The sequence below is a fragment of the Protopterus annectens genome, chromosome 6.part0, assembly GCF_019279795.1.
Source record: "Protopterus annectens isolate FY-2018-M chromosome 6.part0, PAN1.0, whole genome shotgun sequence".
NCBI lineage: Eukaryota > Metazoa > Chordata > Ceratodontiformes > Protopteridae > Protopterus > Protopterus annectens.
In genome coordinates, this window is record NC_056737.1 from 989,365,304 (window position 1) to 989,384,217 (window position 18,914).

The 18,914-nt window shown below is 38.4% G+C and overlaps 1 protein-coding gene across 1 annotated transcript in view; it reads left to right on the forward strand.

Moving 5' to 3' along the window:
• LTBP2 (latent transforming growth factor beta binding protein 2) overlaps positions 1-18,914 on the forward strand; it is a 3,457,946-nt gene that overhangs the window by 2,476,460 nt on the left and 962,572 nt on the right. The gene's annotated exons all lie outside the window — the stretch shown is intronic.

Consider the following 18,914-nt stretch of genomic DNA (forward strand, 5'->3'; position numbering starts at 1 on the left):
TATGCTGCCATGAAGCAGCGGACTCATTTTTCAGTGGGCATTATTTGTACATTGATACCCTGCTGGAGAATGCTCGCACTCCATTCAAGGTGTTGATGTACACCCTGCTGGAGAACACTCACACTCCAGTCAAGGTGTTGATGTACACCCTGCTGGAGAACACTCACGCTCCAGTCAAGGTGTTGATGTACAGTCTGCTGGAGAACGCTCACTGTCCAGTCAAGGTGTTGATGTACACCCTGCTGGAGAACGCTCGCGCTCCATTCAAGGTGTTGATGTACAGTCTGCTGGAGAACGCTCGCGCTCCATTCAAGGTGTTGATGTACACCCTGCTGGAGAACGCTCGCTGTCCAGTCAAGGTGTTGATGTACACCCTGCTGGAGAACGCTCACTCTCCATTCAAGGTGTTGATGTACACCCTGCTGGAGAACGCTCGCGCTCCATTCAAGGTGTTGATGTACACCCTGCTGGAGAATGCTCGCTGTCCAGTCAAGGTGTTGATGTACAGTCTGCTGGAGAACGCTCGCGCTCCATTCAAGGTGTTGATGTACAGTCTGCTGGAGAATGCTCGCACTCCATTCAAGGTGTTGATGTACACCCTGCTGGAGAACGCTCACTCTCCAGTCAAGGTGTGGATGTACACCCTGATGGAGAACACTCCCTGTCCAGTCAAGGTGTTGATGTACACCCTGCTGGAGAACGCTCGCTGTCCAGTCAAGGAATTGATGTACAGTCTGCTGGAGAACGCTCGCTGTCCAGTCAAGGTGTTGATGTATACCCTGCTGGAGAATGCTCACTCTCCAGTCAAGGTGTTGATGTACACCCTGCTGGAGAACACTCGCTGTCCAGTCAAGGTGTTGATGTACAGTCTGCCCATTCTCTAAAACTCTGTAGCACGATATCAGATGGCCAGATACAGATGCTTGTTTTGCCGTAATTGGATGGATACAAAGATTGTTAGTACCAACTTTTAAAGTTTGTAAAATATGTTGATGTGGTCTCTTATAGCTAGCCATAGTGACAAGATGTGGGGGTCTCAATTAAAAAAAAAAAAAAAAAAAACACTGCCCATACTGTAGAAAATGCTGAATGAGAGCTTCTCTTCCCAGAATTCCTCTGAAAACAGGCTTTGCCAAGTCAGACTTACCCAGTAAACAAAGGGCTAATAAGTGCAGTAGATAAATAATATCTATATGTATTAAAATAGTGCAGTGGTAGGTTTTTTGTAGGTATGGAATAAGCTTTTGTCTGAATTTAGTGTAGCATTTCATTCTTGTAAAGTTCTGCAGGAGGTTGTTTCAGTTGGCTGGCACAATCACACTGAAATGCCTTTCACCAACATCAGGGACTAATAGAGGTCTTTGAAAATTCAGGCTATGTATGGAGGCTGTATAGGGTCTTTCTTACTCTTAGTTTTTAAAGGTGGAACAATATGTTTCATAAAATACTCAAATGTGAATATTGAAGTAACAAGGTAGCTCCTTTATTCTCCAACAGTGCTGATTTCCAGACAGTGCAGAATGGTGTTACACAATATGTGAGCAGTGTAAGATGGCAACTACAAATGCTGCTGAATGCATGAATAAAAGTTTAAATAAATAAGGTAATAATTCCTACCAGAATAATATGTTGTATGCTGTGTAATCCATCTTTCCTGGATATTTGCATCGGGAACTGTAAGTATTGTAATAGGCTCCACCTCATTTGTTTTAATTTTTATTTATTTATTTATTTATTTATTTATTTATTATTTATATGTGTGTTTATTTATTTATTTATTTATTTTTGTAAGGAAAGCATTTTTTTCCGTTTAACTGTTTTGCCAAAATATGCAGCCTTCAAGTTAAAGCTAGGCTTACAGGGCAGTTTGCATATGTGGATGTTGTCTGTAAAACAAGAGATCCTTGTTACTTCAGCACAGATGAATAAATAGCAAAGAATCTCAGTCTGATATTATTACATAAAGCACTCAGCAGTAACACTTTTCCTGCATTTATGTTCAGTAAACAACAAATAAAAAGAAATTGATGCCTTAAGACAGTGCACCTTAGTCTGAAGAGGAGTCTGTCCTATAAGCAAAAAAGTAGGATATGCAGCCCTGAAATGAAAAAAAATATGAGTTTGATTTTATGCAAAAGAGATCAGTTGGAAATCAAAGGGATAACAAAGGAAGCTATGTAACCTGACGTCTGTAATAGCATCCCAAGAAGTAATAAGGAAATGTCAAGATATAATAGCTATAAAGGAGGCCTTCAATCATCTATTGGGAAATGTCAAGCTATAATAGCTATAAAGGATGCCTTCAATCATCTATTGGGAAATGTCAAGCTATAATAGCTATAAAGGAGGCCTTCAATCATCTATTGGGAAATGTCAAGATATAATAGCTATAAAGGAGGCCTTCAATCATCTATTGGGAAATGTCAAGAAATAATAGCCATAAAGGAAGCCTTCAATCATCTATTGGGAAATGTCAAGATATAATAGCCATAAAGGAGGCCTTCAATCATCTATTGGGAAATGTCAAGATATAATAGCTGTAAAGGAGGCCTTCAATCATCTATTGGGAAATGTCAAAATATAATAGCTATAAAGGAGGCCTTCAATCATGTATTGGGAAATGTCAAGATATAATAGCTATAAAGGAGGCCTTCAATCATCTATTGGGAAATGTCAAGATATAATAGCCATAAAGGAGGCCTTCAATCATCTATTGGGAAATGTCAAGATATAATAGCCATAAAGGAGGCCTTCAATCATCTATTGGGAAATGTCAAGCTATAATAGCTATAAAGGAGGCCTTCAATCATCTATTGGGAAATGTCAATATATAATAGCTATAAAGGAGGCCTTCAATCATCTATTGGGAAATGTCAAGATATAATAGCTATAAAGGAGGCCTTCAATCATCTATTGGGAAATGTCAAGATATAATAGCTATAAAGGAGGCCTTCAATCATCTATTGGGAAATGTCAAGATATAATATCTATAAAGGAGGCCTTCATTCATCTATTGGTAGATCAACAAAATGGAATTTGTGGAGCTTTTAATCTGAGCAATTTACAGTCCAAATAAGAAATGCTGGTTTCCTCAGCAGCTTGTCTCTTATGCGTGTCAAATCAACACGTTTTTAAGTCTGTTCTTTAGGCCATGTTTATGTATGAATAGTAATGAAAGCCACAGATACAAGAGGGAATTTGCACAGCACACAGGAATTTAGCCAAAATGTTGCAGTATCACCAGGAAACAAAGCTAGAAAAGGTAAGTTGCAGAAGCTTCAACCAGTACCGTATGCATCACAACGAATAATTTATGCATATTATTTTAGTTTAGTAATTATTTTCCATTTTTTGTAAAACAGTCTATGAAGTAGTCAGTGCTGTAACTAGTTGACAACACTTTCAAGCAGTGAGAGATCTAATACATGAGAAAGACCACTCATTGTTTTTTCAGAACAACTACTTATGTTCTTGAAGAAGTTGTTTCTAAGACCCTAGTATTACCCAAAATATTCCAAAGACCACCAAAGGAACAGGTAATGATAAATCAATACAACTGGCAACAGTTCCAAAGGTTTACTGAATAAGTGTTAGCGCCTCAGCCAATACAGCCTTCGAGAAGTAATAAACATTCAAATACATTCCCGTTATATACACACAACAATAAAACAATAAAACAATCAATCAATAAAAACTTATTTAAATCAAATACCTCCAATTAATTTCATAATTTAACCCACGAGGTGCAAGAGTGTTATGTTTAAGTATAAAAGCAGGGTACTTACGTATTATCGCAACCAGATTTTCACAGTTGCGAAAATAGCATACTTCAACTGAAACAAAGCCATGCAACACTGTAAAGTGTTAATGAAAGTCCTTACCACTCAAGAAAAAGTGTGGGTTATCTTTATAAATCCTCTTCCTGATTTGTGTGCTGTACAAATGCACGCTTTAATTGTCAGGGCTGGCATAGTACATGCTGAATTCTGCAGGACTGTAAAACAGGTGTAACAGCAAGTTTAACAAAGTGCCCCTGTTATATTATGCCGGTTACATTTAACAAATATGATTTATTACAAAATAAACGCAGACCACAAGGTATGCCAGACTTCACAAAAAGTAACGATTCTGACTCATGGTCGACTACTGCTGTCAGTAAGTAACAGAAAAAAAAAAAAGGCTGGTAAATATTAACTCCAGGAAACAACAGAAGGTCATTATAACATCTTTCATCCCTTGGGCTCTGCATTTTGCCATTAATAAATCAGGTTTGTGAAATTTTAGCCACATAATATAGAGACAGATTTTAACACTGGCTCTTGCACCCCTTTTTACAACCTGGAGCAATCTGTACTTACACATTCCATTTCTCAGTACGATAGCAGCCATGACTTTTCAAGCGTGCGTCTGTAATGCACAAATCAAACCCAGTAGAGGATTTTATAAACTGTTTGTCCTGAAGCTAATCCAAACTTTCTCATCAGTAATAAGGACTTTGAAGGACATGTTACACTGTTTCATGCCCTTGTTTCACTTGAATTTTCCAAGTTTCACAACCGTGAAAATCTGGTTGCGATAATACGTAAGTACCAAAAACAGATTCTTTAAATAATAGCTTATCTTTTAGCATAGCAGCATCACCCAATTTAACAAACACTTTTTTCCAAAATAGTTCCTTGTAATAATGTATAAAGTCAGTATTGTAATATTCCATAAAATGAGCAGCCACTGGACTCTCCATTTTTTGTTTGTATTACCCAAAATATATTTGTAAGGAAGCAGCAGCAAGCAGTACAACAGAACACTGCTGAATGCAGGCTATAAATTCTAGTGGGAGAGTATAATTATTTGTTAGAATTTTTGAATATAAAGATGACAGGAAACAGACTATACTCAATTTATAAGAAGATTTTCACATGTGCCGAACTGTGCACCACAATCGCTTAATTTATTTCTGTTTAGATTAAAAAGAACTGCGCCAGGCACAGGTGGAAGCAGGTGTCAGCCTCCTCCTCCTGTTATGTACAAGTTATGGCCACACGGCAGTGTGAACTGAGATGATTGTTCCTGTTGAAGTGATACCCTGACCCCATGTACAAAATGGGAAAAGGATTGAGGATGGATGGATGTATAAGTTATGACAGTCGCATCACATCCTGTGTAATGCCTTGTTCTTTGATATTGCATAACGTTTTTCCTTTCCTAATCTTGCCCACAAAATGTATTTTTTCTTCCCCCCTTGAAATAGGAACACAATAGAATATTTATCTATTTATTATTTGTTGAGCACCTTAGTGGACTGTTACGAGACCCTTTTCAGCCACTATCCCGACTATAAGGCAAACATAGGACATCAAAGCACAATGTTTTGCAATGCAGTGGTGGGATGGCATAAGGGGACAGGGGGTTAGCATAATGGTTACGATGTTTACCTTACAGGTACAAGGCACAGAGTTTGATTCTGACCTTTGGGATGCATGGCTGGACTTAAAAACTCCACAGGTTATTAGCCTATTAATAACCCGTGAACATAAAATGTACATTACATTAGTGATAAATGATGGTAAAGGCAGGGCTTATAAAGTTTAAAGACTTGTTTTAGGCATTAACCGTGCATATTATGATGAGGAAAAGTGCACTGATGATTAGAAAAACACGTACAGGAGATGGAATTGCAGTAGAATATAAACGGGATATCGTGTACAGCTACATACAATACACATTTATACAGAAGGAGTTTCTGTATGACTGGTTAGAGGCAAAGTACAATAGCTTTATATGATATCTCTGAAGTATTTACATTTGTACTTTTTTCTGCATACCTAGCTTTTGCATTTCTTAAGGTTTTCAAATTATCAATGACTGTAATGGAGGATTTACCTTGGTGTTTCACATTTTGTGATTATGTCAAAGGAAATGTTTTATCATTGATTACTACAGCTGTGTGTGCAGGCATTGTCATTTATTTCTAATAAGAAATGCATACTACAGCTAAAGAAAAGTCACAAAATTGACTCAGTCAGGTAATTTCATTATTTCTTTTCATTCCAAGCAATGAAAGTGCATTGGATGTAAACAAAATATAATGATGCCTGTGGCATCAGGCCTTATAACACCTCTGGGCAATCCATTATTTCCCCAATAACACCTACCCTGTCAGGGATTCTTGCTTGTGTAATAATTTGTGAAGGCCTTATAATACATTAGTTTCTACTTTTATTTCCCCAATAACACCTACCCTGTCAGGGATTCTTGCTTGTGCAATAATTTGTGAAGGCCTTATAATACATTAGTTTCTGCTTTTATTTCCCCAGTAACACCTACCCTGTCAGGGATTCTTGCTTGTGTAATAATTTGTGAAGGCCTTATAATACATTAGTTTCTGCTTTTATTTCCCCAATAACAGCTACCCTGTCAGGGATTGCTACCAGTAATAATTTCATTGAAGGCCTTATAATACATTAGTTTCTGCTTTTATTTCCCCAATAACAGCTTTTGCAATTCTGTCAGGGATTCTTTGCTTTGTGTAATAATTTGTGAAGGCCTTATAATACATTAGTTTCTGCTTTTATTTCCCCAGTAACACCTACCCTGTCAGGGATTCTTGCTTGTGTAATAATTTGTAAAGGCCTTCTAATACATTAGTTTCTGCTTTTGGGCTGCTTCTTCTTCATTTCTGCTGCTAATGGTGTCATTGTGCGCTTTTGTCTCTCTCAACTTCCTTGTGCTGTCTAATTATTCAATTTATGTATTTTTATATAATAGATATAAAGGAGGCCTTCAATCATTTATTGGGAAATGTCAAGATATAATAGGCATAAAGGAGGCCTTCAGTCATCTATTGGGAAATGTCAAGCTATAATAGCTATAAAGGAGGCCTTCAATCATCTATTGGGAAATGTCAAGCTATAATAGCTATAAAGGAGGCCTTCAATCATCTATTGGGAAATGTCAAGCTATAATAGCTATAAAGGAGGCCTTCAATCATCTATTGGGAAATGTCAAGCTATAATAGGCATAAAGGAGGCCTTCAATCATCTATTGGGAAATGTCAAGCTATAATAGCTATAAAGGAGGCCTTTAATCATCTATTGGGAAATGTCAAGATATAATAGGCATAAAGGAGGCCTTCAATCATCTATTGGGAAATGTCAAGATATAATAGGCATAAAGGAGGCCTTCAATCATCTATTGGGAAATGTCAAGATATAATAGCTATAAAGGAGGCCTTCAATCATCTATTGGGAAATGTCAAGATGTAATAGCTATAAAGGAGGCCTTCAATCATCATTGGGAAATGTCAAGATATAATAGCTGTAAAGGAGGCCTTCAATCATTTATTGGGAAATGTCAAGATATAATAGTCATAAAGGAGGCCTTCAATCATCTATTGGGAAATGTCAAGATATAATAGCTATAAAGGAGGCCTTCATTCATCTATTGGGAAATGTCAAGATATAATAGCCATAAAGGAGGCCTTCAATCATCTATTGGGAAATGTCAAGATATAATAGCTATAAAGGAGCCCTTCGATCATCTATTGGGAAATGTCAAGATATAATAGCCATGAAGGAGGCCTTCAATCGTCTATTGGGAAATGTCAAGATATAATAGCCATGAAGGAGGCCTTCAATCGTCTATTGGGAAATGTCAAGATATAATAGCCATAAAGGAGCCCTTCGATCATCTTTTGGGAAATGTCAAGATATAATAGCCATAAAGGAGGCCTTCAGTCATCTATTGGTAGATCAACAAAATTGAATTTGTGGAGCTTTTAATCTGAGCAATTTACAGTCCAAATAAGAAATGCTGGTTTCCTCAGCAGCTTGTCTCTTATGCATGTCAAATCAACACGTTTTTAAGTCTGTTCTTTAGGCCATGTTTATGTATGAATAGTAATGAAAGCCACAGATACAAGAGGGAATTTTCACAGCACACATGAATTTAGCCAAAATGTTGCAGTATCACCAGGAAACAAAGCTAGAAAAAGTAGGTCGCAGACACTTCAACAGGTGCCGTATGATTTATGCATCGTATTTTAGTTTAATAATTATTTTCCACTTTTTGTAAAACAGTCTATGAAGTAGTCAGTGCAGTAACTAGTTGACAACACTTTCAAGCAGTGAGAGATCTAATACATGAGAAAGACCACTCATAGTTTTTTCAGAAGAACAACATATGTTCTTGAAGAAGTTGTTTCTAAGACCCTAGTATTACCCAAAATATCCCAAAGACCACCAAAGGAACAGGTAATGATAAATCAATACAACTGGCAACAGTTCCAAAAGTTTACTGAATAAGTGTTAGCGCCTCAGCCAATACAGCCTTTGAGAAGTAATAAACATTCAGATACATTCCCGTTATATACACACATCAATAAAACAATCAATCAATAAAACCTTATTTAAATCAAATACCTCCAATTAATTTCATAATTTAACCCACGAGGTGCAAGAGTGTTATGTTTAAATATAAAAACAGGGTACTTACATATTATCGCAACCAGATTTTCACGGTTGGGAAAATAGCATACTTCAACTGAAACGAAGCCATGCAACACTGTAAAGTGTTATTGAAAGTCCTTACCGCTCAAGAAAAGTGTGGGTTACCTTTCTAAATCCTCTTCCTGATTTGCGTGCTGTACAGATGCACGCTTTAATTGTCAGGGCTGGCATAGTACATGCTGAATTCTGCAGGACTGTAAAACAGGTGTAACAGCAAGTTTAACAAAGTGCCCCTATTATATTATGCCGGTTACATTTAACAAATATGATTTATTACAAAATAAACGCAGACCACAAGGTATGCCAGACTTCACAAAAAGTAACGATTCTGACTCATGGTGGACTACTGCTGTCAGTAAGTAACAGAAAAAAAAAAGGCTGGTAAATATTAACTCCAGGAAACAACAGAAGGTCATTATAACATCTTTCATTTCTTGGGCTCTGCATTTTGCCATTAATAAATCAGGTTTGTGAAATTTTAGCCACATAATATAGAGACAGATTTTAACACTGGCTCTTGCACCCCTTTTTACAACCTGGAGCAATCTGTACTTACACATTCCATTTCTCAGTACGATAGCAGCCATGACTTTTCAAGCGTGTGTCTGTAATGCACACAAATCAGGCAGAGGATTTTATAAACTGTTTGTCCTGAAGCTAATCCAAACTTTCTCATCAGTAATAAGGACTTTGAAGGACGTGTTACACTGTTTCATGCCCTTGTTTCACTTGAATTTTCCAAGTTTCGCAACCGCGAAAATCTGGTTGTGATAATACATAAGTACCAAAAACAGATTCTTTAAATAATAGCTTATCTTTTAACATAGCAGCATCACCCAATTTAACAAACACTTTTTCCAAAATAGTTCCTTGTAATAATGTATAAAGTCAGTATTGTAATATTCCATAAAATGAGCAGCCACTGGACTCTCCATTTTTTGTTTGTATTACCCAAAATATATTTGTAAGGAAGCAGCAGCAAGCAGTACAACAGAACACTGCTGAATGCAGGCTATAAATTCTAGTGGGAGAGTATAATTATTTGTTGGAATTTTTGAATATAAAGATGACAGGAAACAGACTATACTCAATTTATAAGAAGATTTTCACATGTGCCGAACTGTGCACCACAATCGCTTAATTTCTTTCTGTTTAGATTAAAAAGAACTGCGCCAGGCACAGGTGGAAGCAGGTGTCAGCCTCCTCCTCCTGTTATGTACAAGTTATGGCCACACGGCAGTGTGAACTGAGATGATTGTGACTGTTGAAGTGATACCCTGACCCCATGTACAAAATGGGAAAAAGGGGTTGAGGATGGATGGATGTATAAGTTATGGCAGTCGCATCACATCCTGTGTAATGCTTTGTTCTTTGATATTGCATAACGTTTTTCCTTTCCTAATCTTGCCCACAAAATGTATTTTTTCTTCCCCCCTTGAAATAGGAACACAATAGAATATTTATCTATTTATTATTTGTTGAGCACCTTAGTGGACTGTTACGAGACCCTTTTCAGCCACTATCCCGACTATAAGGCAAACATAGGACATCAAAGCACAATGTGTTGCAATGCAGTGGTGGGATGGCATAAGGGGACAGGGGGGTAGCATAATGGTTATGATGTTTACCTTACAGGTACAAGGCACAGAGTTTGATTCTGACCTTTGGGATGCATGGCTGGACTTAAAAACACCACGGGTTATTAGCCTATTAATAACCCGTGAACATAAAATGTACATTACATTAGTGATAAAGGATGATAAAGGCAGGGCTTATAAAGTTTAAAGACTTGTTTTAGGCATTAACCGTGCATATTATGATGAGGAAAAGTGCACTGATGATTAGAAAAACATGTACAGGAGATGGAATTGCAGTAGAATATAAACGGGATATCGTGTACATCTAGTAGTAGTTCCCGGTCCAACTGGTGAATCTTGGCATTTTGAGGCAGTGTTACAACTGCCTCATGTACACAGACAACCATCTCCTCCTACCACCAAACAGTAATACATGTGAGAGATGCAATTATACAGCCAAACTGGAGGCTAAGCTCTCTCAACCCAAGACTGGACCAGACAGTCAAGAGGAGAAGGGAATTACTTGCATCACACCACCAGTCTCACATAGACCTATGAAACCAGCACCGGCAAAAAACACACATAAATACACAGAAACATACTCTGAGGCTCTAAATAAAAATCTGCAAAAGCAACAGAGACCTCCAAAGCAGACACCCAAGCAACCTCCACCCCAACACAAACCATGAAACACGTACTTCACAAAACCAGTATGCCATGCAATCACAGTCCTCAATGCAAAATAACATACCCAACACACTAGTAATAGGTGACTCTATAGTCAGGCACACTGATGTCCTACTCACTGGGCTGAACAAGGAGAAGGTTACTGTTAGCTGCCTGTCGGGTGCCAGCATCTGCCACATAACACAAGCACTCAGGTCACTTCAGAACAAGTACAAATATGACTCTGTCATTGTCCATGTTGGTGTGAATGACCTGAGCCATACCTCCCTGGACTACATGAAAAGAGACATGGAAGAGCTCTCTGATCATGTAGCCCAGGCCGGTATGACCCTGACCTTGAGTAGCATCCTGCCCTCACCAAGAATGATACCATGGTATAAAGAAAAAATGATAAATTTCAACAATTGGCTAAGCTTCTTTCAAAAGGGATCCAGTGTCTGTCAGCCTGGGATGACATGCTCGACAAGCCACGCTGCTTCGCTAGAGACGGCTTGCACCTGTCATTAGGCTTTTGAATACTGGCCAAAGCTTTGCCACCCCCATAGTGACATTTTTAGGGAAGGCTCAAAAGACAAACCCACCATCATACATAGCACAGGTAACAAAAAACTGAGGGTAATGCTGCTCAATGCCAGAAGTCTAAACCTCAACATGCATGCACTCGAGGCACTCCTCAGTATGGAGAAAATCGATATATGTGCAGTAACAGAAACCTTGTTTAAGGTTCCAGAGAGCACCCCAGCACTACCAGGCTACAACTCATACCATACATTTCGGCCACAAAACCCGGACCAAAATACAAAAGGCAGAGGCGTATCCATATTCATCAAGGATACCCACACCTCCATGTTAGTGGCATGGCAGGATGCTTCAGAGATCATCCACGTACAACTAACAACAGACAAAACTGCAATTCAAATTGTAGCTTGCTACAGATCACCGACCATGTCCCAGGACCCGCATTATGCATTTCTGGAAACACTGGGAAACATAAAGGTCCTACCAAACACCCTAATATTGAGTGATTTCAATTACCCAAACATTAACTGGGAGAACTATTCAAGTACTAAGTCCCTTGCCCAATATTTCCTAGAATTTATAAACTCAAACGCCCTGGATCAACTGGTCAACACCCCCATCAGAGGTGACAACATATTGGACCTGGTCATCACCAACATGGGCGACCGGTGTTCCATGCTGGAGGTCAACCCCTTGCTGGTTAGATCTGACCATAAATGAATCACTCAGGATATCCACATTCTGCCCCCACCTCCGGTCAAATAAACCACTGTGAAAAACTTTTCAAAAGCAAACTTCACATTACTTAAGACTGAGGTGGAAAGTTTCAAAGTCCCCATGCTAAAGGGTAATGGTGCCCAAGCTTCAAAATCCTTTACTAATGCACTCTATGGGCACCTACAAGAATTCATGGATCGTGCTATCCCAAGCAAAACCAAGACTCACTCCTCCAAGAAAAGGAAACCAGTCTGGTGGACCCCTGCCATAAGCAAGCTATACAATAGAAGGAGGAAACTAGTACAGAAAAGAGTAAAATCCCAAGAAGGTAAGACATCCCTGATCAGTATCAGCAAGAAACTATGATCCCTCATAAAATTATCCAAGGTGAGCTTTGAAAGAAAAATTGCCAAGGACTCCAAAGATAACCACAAGGCATTCTTTAGCTATGTCAAGAATCTAAGTGGCAATTCTCAGATCTGCTCATAGTTAGTGCAGAATGCCACAAAATACACTGAACCAATAGATATCGACAACATCCTGGCAGACAGGTTCAGTGCAAACTTCACCCCCCTCTCACCCCCAAAAGGGCCCATAACCATACTAAAAGAATGTAGTGCCCCTGAAATCACAGACACTCAGGTTAAAACAGCCCTCTCCAAAGCCAAAAACACAGCATCAATGGGACCGGACGGTGTCCCAGGCTGCATCCTACACAAGCTCAAAGATGAACTAACCCTTCACCTAAACACATTGTTCAAACTCAGCCTTTCCACAGGCTACATGCCCATAGAGTGGCACACAGCAATCGTTATTCCACTCCACAAAGGTGGAGCCACAAAAGACCTCAGGAACTATCGCCCTATAAGCCTGACCAGCTTGGTCTACAAGGCTATGGAGTGCATCGTCATGGATCTCATTAACAGAGACATTGGGAACCTCCAAACACTGGACCCTACCCATTTCGGCTTTGTTAAGAGCAGATCATGCCTCATAAACCTGGTGGACTTCTTTGAGACGGTTACCAAGGCTATAGACGAGGGAAAGGTGGTCCACACAGCCTACCTAGACCTCACAAAAGCCTTCAACACCATTCCCCATTCTGGTATTATAGACAAGCTCAACAGCCTGAACATAAACCCCCCACGTCACGAGGTGGGTTGCCAACTGGCTCACGGACAGAACCCACATGGTAAGAGTTGCGGGAGCTAAGTCTGACTCTAAACCGGTTATAAGTGGCATCCCCCAGGGCTCAGTCCTAGGACTCCTCCTTTTCGGCATAAACTTCTCAGAGACACAGGCAAGCACAGGAGGTCTATGGCTGACCAAGTTCACAGATGACTGCAAACTAGGGCCTATAATTGACTCTCTGGCTGACAAAGACATCCTCCAAAAGGGTCTCATTTAGACAGATACCTGTTTTCAAAACCATGTCCTCAAGCTAAATGCCAAAAAGTGCATAGTCATCCCCTTTGGAAAAAACAAAGTACCCACAAACTAACACATGGATGGTAGCACCCTAAATACAGAAGACGTAATAAGAGATCTGGGGACCCAAGTAGATAGTAATCACTCCTTTGATAATCACATTGCCAAAGTGGTTAGAAGATCTTTCTATGTGGCCCACCTAATCACAAAAGAGTTTGCATCCAGATCAAAAGAGGTCATTGTGCCCCTCTATGCATCACTCATCAGACCCATCATAGAGTACAACTCCCCATTTGGGATGTACCTTACAAGACAGCTGCAACAGCTGGAAATACCACAGAAGTACCCCACCAAGAGGATCACTGGCCTCAAACAGATGCCCTATTGCAGCTCGACTGAAGAAACTCCAGCTGTACTCAGTTATTTACCGCCTACTCAGAGGTGATCTCTGCCTGACATACAAGGCTATGTCCAACCCAGAATTGATGGACATCCTCCACATAAAGAAAACCATATCCCCTCGAGCCACACGCGCCAGGGATCCAAACCTCACCACAACAATAAATAGGACATGCTGGAGGGATAGATTCCTGTCCTAGAGACTTCCCATGCTCTGGACCAAGATTCCAATCTACATTAGGCAGAGCCCCTCACTAACACTCTTCAAGAGAAACCTTGACGAGTGGATGGAAAACAGAAAGTTTACCCCGGGGATCACTTCAATGGCTCTGCTGGACAGAGGCACAGGGAACTAACCTAAGGGGGTGACGAAAGCCAACACAATTCCGGCTATGCTTATAAATGCCTTTGGGCAGATAGCCTAGTACCTACCTATGAACCTATAACTACTGAAAGATAAAGCCACTGTACAGATATTTTTGAATGCCCAATAAAAGACTGATTATACTGGGAGTTACCTTCTCATCCCTTAATGAAATCTACTGGATTTTTGCTAACTTATTTGGTGATGACCTTTCCCAGTTTGTTTGCTAACAGTTTGTCACAAAGTTTCAGTTCAGATTATAGTAAGCAAAATGAATAACTAAATCAAACACAAAAAATACAAAATTTAAATGATAGCATAACTGCATAAATATTTGTGATATTTTTAAGTAGCATAACTGCATAAATGTTTGTGATGTTTTTAAGTGATTCCCTTTGCGTTTTTGTGTATAATTATGTGATTATTATCTGCATAAGATGTTTCTAGAAATATACAGCTGTTTAATCAGTGGTTTAATAAGTAGTATATACATGCATACTAATTATAAAGTCATGGAAGTCTTGGGATTCTTATATAGCAAGTGATGTTCCTACAGGAATTAGGTCTGAAGAATTAACATAATTCCTAAAATATATGATTTATTAAAGTTCCTTTTGATGTGCCATGGTTCATAATTTACTTTTTATTTTTCTCATGTTGTAGTAAGGAAATAGGTTTGACATTATTCAGGTCAGTATCTGTTCTGTTTAGTGAATATAATAACGTTTGCTGTAGTGTGTCTGGGGGGAATGCGTATTCTCTATAGCTGCATTTAAAAACTCTAACAGAGAACCACCTTATAAGAGTCTGAGGCAAAACCATCCAGTTTGGGTGCCTTTGTACATTGCAAACTATCAGCGGGTGATAATATTTCTTGTAAAGTTCTAGGGTCATACAGAAACTGTAATACCAGAGGGAAATTCTGGGAAAGGTGAGGTTAGCAATAAATAAATAAATAAAGTATCACAGTTTTGAGTGCCTTATGTGGGACAGCCACAGTGGTGCAGCAGTTAGCGTTGTCACTTCACAGCAAGAGGCTCTCCGGTTCAATCTTCGGCTGGGGTGTCTTCTGTGCAGAGTCTGCGTGTCCTCCCAGTGGTCGTGTGGATTTCCTCCATGTGATCCAGTTTCCTCCCACATCCCCAAAGACATGCTTCAAGTGGATTGGACATGCTAAAATTGGCCCTAGGCGTGAGTGCGTGTGTGTGTGTGTCTTCTGTGGAAGATTGGGTGCCGGGCTGGCAACTCGACACCGTAAAAACTCCAATCGGGAAAAGCGAGAGAGAGTTTTGAGTGCTTTATGTCAAGAAGCATAGGTGGACAGTTAAGTCATTGTTTTTCTCTATGCACTTTTATCAAAGACGTTTTGGAAAGTAAGACCTTTAGTCCAACAGAAAAACTTAGTGTTCCCATCAGTTAAAAATTCCTGATATGAGATACTTGTACTTTTTTATTAAAGCATGAAGGTACAAACCACACAAAACAAAAGGTGGTAACCAACTCCAACAAATAAAAGCAGAAGGAAAACAATAGCAGAGCCCAATTCCCAACAATATGATTTATTCAGTAACCACAGCAAAGATTTAGCACTTTTGTTAAGCTTATACACAAACTTCATCAGAATCACATTCAAGTAAAAATTAACTGGCTTAAATATTCCTCCCAAGTAAGTCATGTGATTAAAAATCACCAATAGCATGAAAAATAAGAAAAATAATTTACTTAACCCTCTCAACAATGAAAAATATTAAACGTAGAAATAAAATAACAATTGCATAATTAAACCTTATAGGACAACAACCTTAAAATACTGGCAATAGAAATTGAATCGTTTAAACCTGGAGATGCATTTGCATTTAATTTTAGCTGCCAACAAAGTTCCTTATACTCAGTTATATCCCAACATAGCCCCCCTAAAACATTTTTAGGGACAACTTCAAGCCCATAAAATAAGAAACTATGGTCAGGATTCTTCTCTATGTGGCAGTATAGTGAATTAGTACTTTTTTTTATTTTTAATGTCACTAAGATGTTCATATATTCTATCCCTAAATTGACGGACAGTTTTTCCCACATAGAAACCAGAACATTTTTTACACATGGCCAAATATATAACACCTGCAGTTTTACATGTGCAATGGGAATTAGTACCTATCTTAATATTATTCACTATCACAACATCTTTCTCCAAAGTATGGGAACATTGTACACAAATACCATATTGGAATGTCCCATTATTTCTCATACTAATATTGGTTCCTGGGGTATCTTTTACTTCTAAAAAATTCTGGAGGCATTTCGCTCTCCTAGTAACAGTTTGGTTTAGATCACAAAACATCCAATGTTCCTTCAAAAGCCCTAAAAATATCCCAGTTTTTTTCTTAATATCATTTGGATTTCTTCACACTCTTCTGTAAATGTAGTAGTAAAGGAACAACTATATTCTTTGTAAGTTCTACTAACCTGAAATATGTTTTCTTCTAAATGCATAATAGGTTTAATAGCCCCTTCACTTCTTTTAGGTTCATAGGTTCATAGGTTTATAGGTTGGTACTAGGCTATCAGCCCTAGGGCCTATACAAGCCTAGCCATAACAATTCTCTGACTATTTCTTCCCACACTATTTGCTTAATAACTTCACTGGCCATTTGGTTAATAAGGTCTAAAGGATAATCTCTACTTAAAAACATGTTAGTTAATTTTGACCATTCGTTCATCGGTGATCATACAGGCCAATCTAATAAATTGTCCTTTAATAATTCCTTTCTTCTGATGCATTGGATGGCAACTAGAAAAATGCAACAAACTGTTGGAGTGTGTTTTCTTCATATAAATTGTATCACCTTCTTTTCATGATTCTTATTAAGCAATATATCCAAATAATTAATTTCTTCTTTACTATATGTATAAGTGAATTTAAAATAATGAAGTTGTGGAGTGTAAATAGTCAATAAATCTAGTTGTACTCATTTCATCCTCTTCCCATGCAATAAATATATCGTCCAGAAATCTGGCATATAGTAACAATGGGGGGGTATTAATATTGTTAAGTATATGTTTCTTTTCCCATTGCAACAAAACAATATTAGTAAATGTAGAGGTGCATGATGCCCCCATTGCTACCCCTTTCTTTTGGTGAAAATACTGCCCGTCAATGTATACAAAGTTGTTCTTCAAATCCGTTTCCAATAACGTATCAAGGATGTTAGTGTCATTGCCAGTAAATACCCCAACATCCATTAAAAATTCATGAAAGTTCTCCAATTTCTCCATGCCATACGTTTGAGGAATGGCATTAAACAAACTGCCAACATCTATAGTGACAAAAGAAAGTCTAGTGTTGTATTTAACCTCCTTTAGTTTATATAAAAAATCCCATGAATCTTTGACAATGTGATCGTATAAATTTAGTAAGCATGACTGTCTCCAAGTAAAGTGTTTGTATCGCATGTTTTAACTTTTATGCACAGAATCTTTCCTTTAAATATTCTAGGCTGTTGAGGTCTCTTTGTTCAACTTCTCTTGTCTTACATAGGTCTTAACCTTCTGTCTGTAAACCATTTTGAAGTAACCCCAGTAAGGAAGGAGACCAATCCCAAAATTGGGATTCGGTGAAAGATGCAGTCGAGCATCTGTATGGATCCCATATATATGTATATGTATATATATATATATATATATATATATATATATATATATATGTGTGTATATATATATATATATATATATATATATATATATACACACATACATACATATAAATACAGAGAGAGACAGAAAGACAATATAATAAGTTAATAGTCTGGCAGTTGGTTTAGAGGATTAAGGAGGTGTTAACATGCTGTTTCCTGTAGTCCAGAAGTGCAAGGTTTGATTCTCTCAGCTTCCAATGCTTATAACTCTGTGACATCGAGTAAGTCACGTAACCAGACAGCTGTCCTGGGCTGAGTCTGAAAAGCGTACATGTAGATCAGTGCTCTACCCCGGAAAACAAAATAAAATAGTAAAATAGTGTGTCTGTATGTGTTGACATAGCTATATATATATATATATATATATATATATGTGTGTGTGTGTGTGTGTGTGTGTGTGTGTGGTACAGTGGCACAGCAGATTGTGCTCTTGCCTCACAACAAGAGGTTCCCTGGTTCGATACTTGGCTGGAGTGTCTTCTCAGTGGTGTCTGCATGTCTTCTCTGTGTTTGTGTGTCTTTCCTCTGGGTGCTTCAGTTTCCTTCCACATTCCAAAGACGTGAAGTAGGTGGATTGGAAAATCTGAATTGGCCATAGGTGTGAGTGTGAGTGTGTGGTGTGGAAGAACTACTGTGGCAGGGCTAGCCACCTGGTGGTGTAAATCTTGGCTCTAGATGACTGTCACTGTTGAAGTGATACCCTGACCCCATGTGCAAATGGGAAAAAAGGGATTGTGGATGTATGGATGAAAATACACACACATAGACAAATACAGATATACAATGTGTATACATATACACACACATATATTTCATAATTATATAACTGCCTTCTATTTCTACCTGCCCTGCATGTTTATTACACATGTAGTACACAGACCATACTGACTGTGCTCTGAAATCAGGGAAAATAGACTTATTATGCACCTTGCACAACACAAAGTGAAGAGCTGAATTGACAAAAACTTCACTAGTGGATTCTGAAGAAGTTTCATATGGTGAAACGAAAAGCGCTTCAATCAAATAA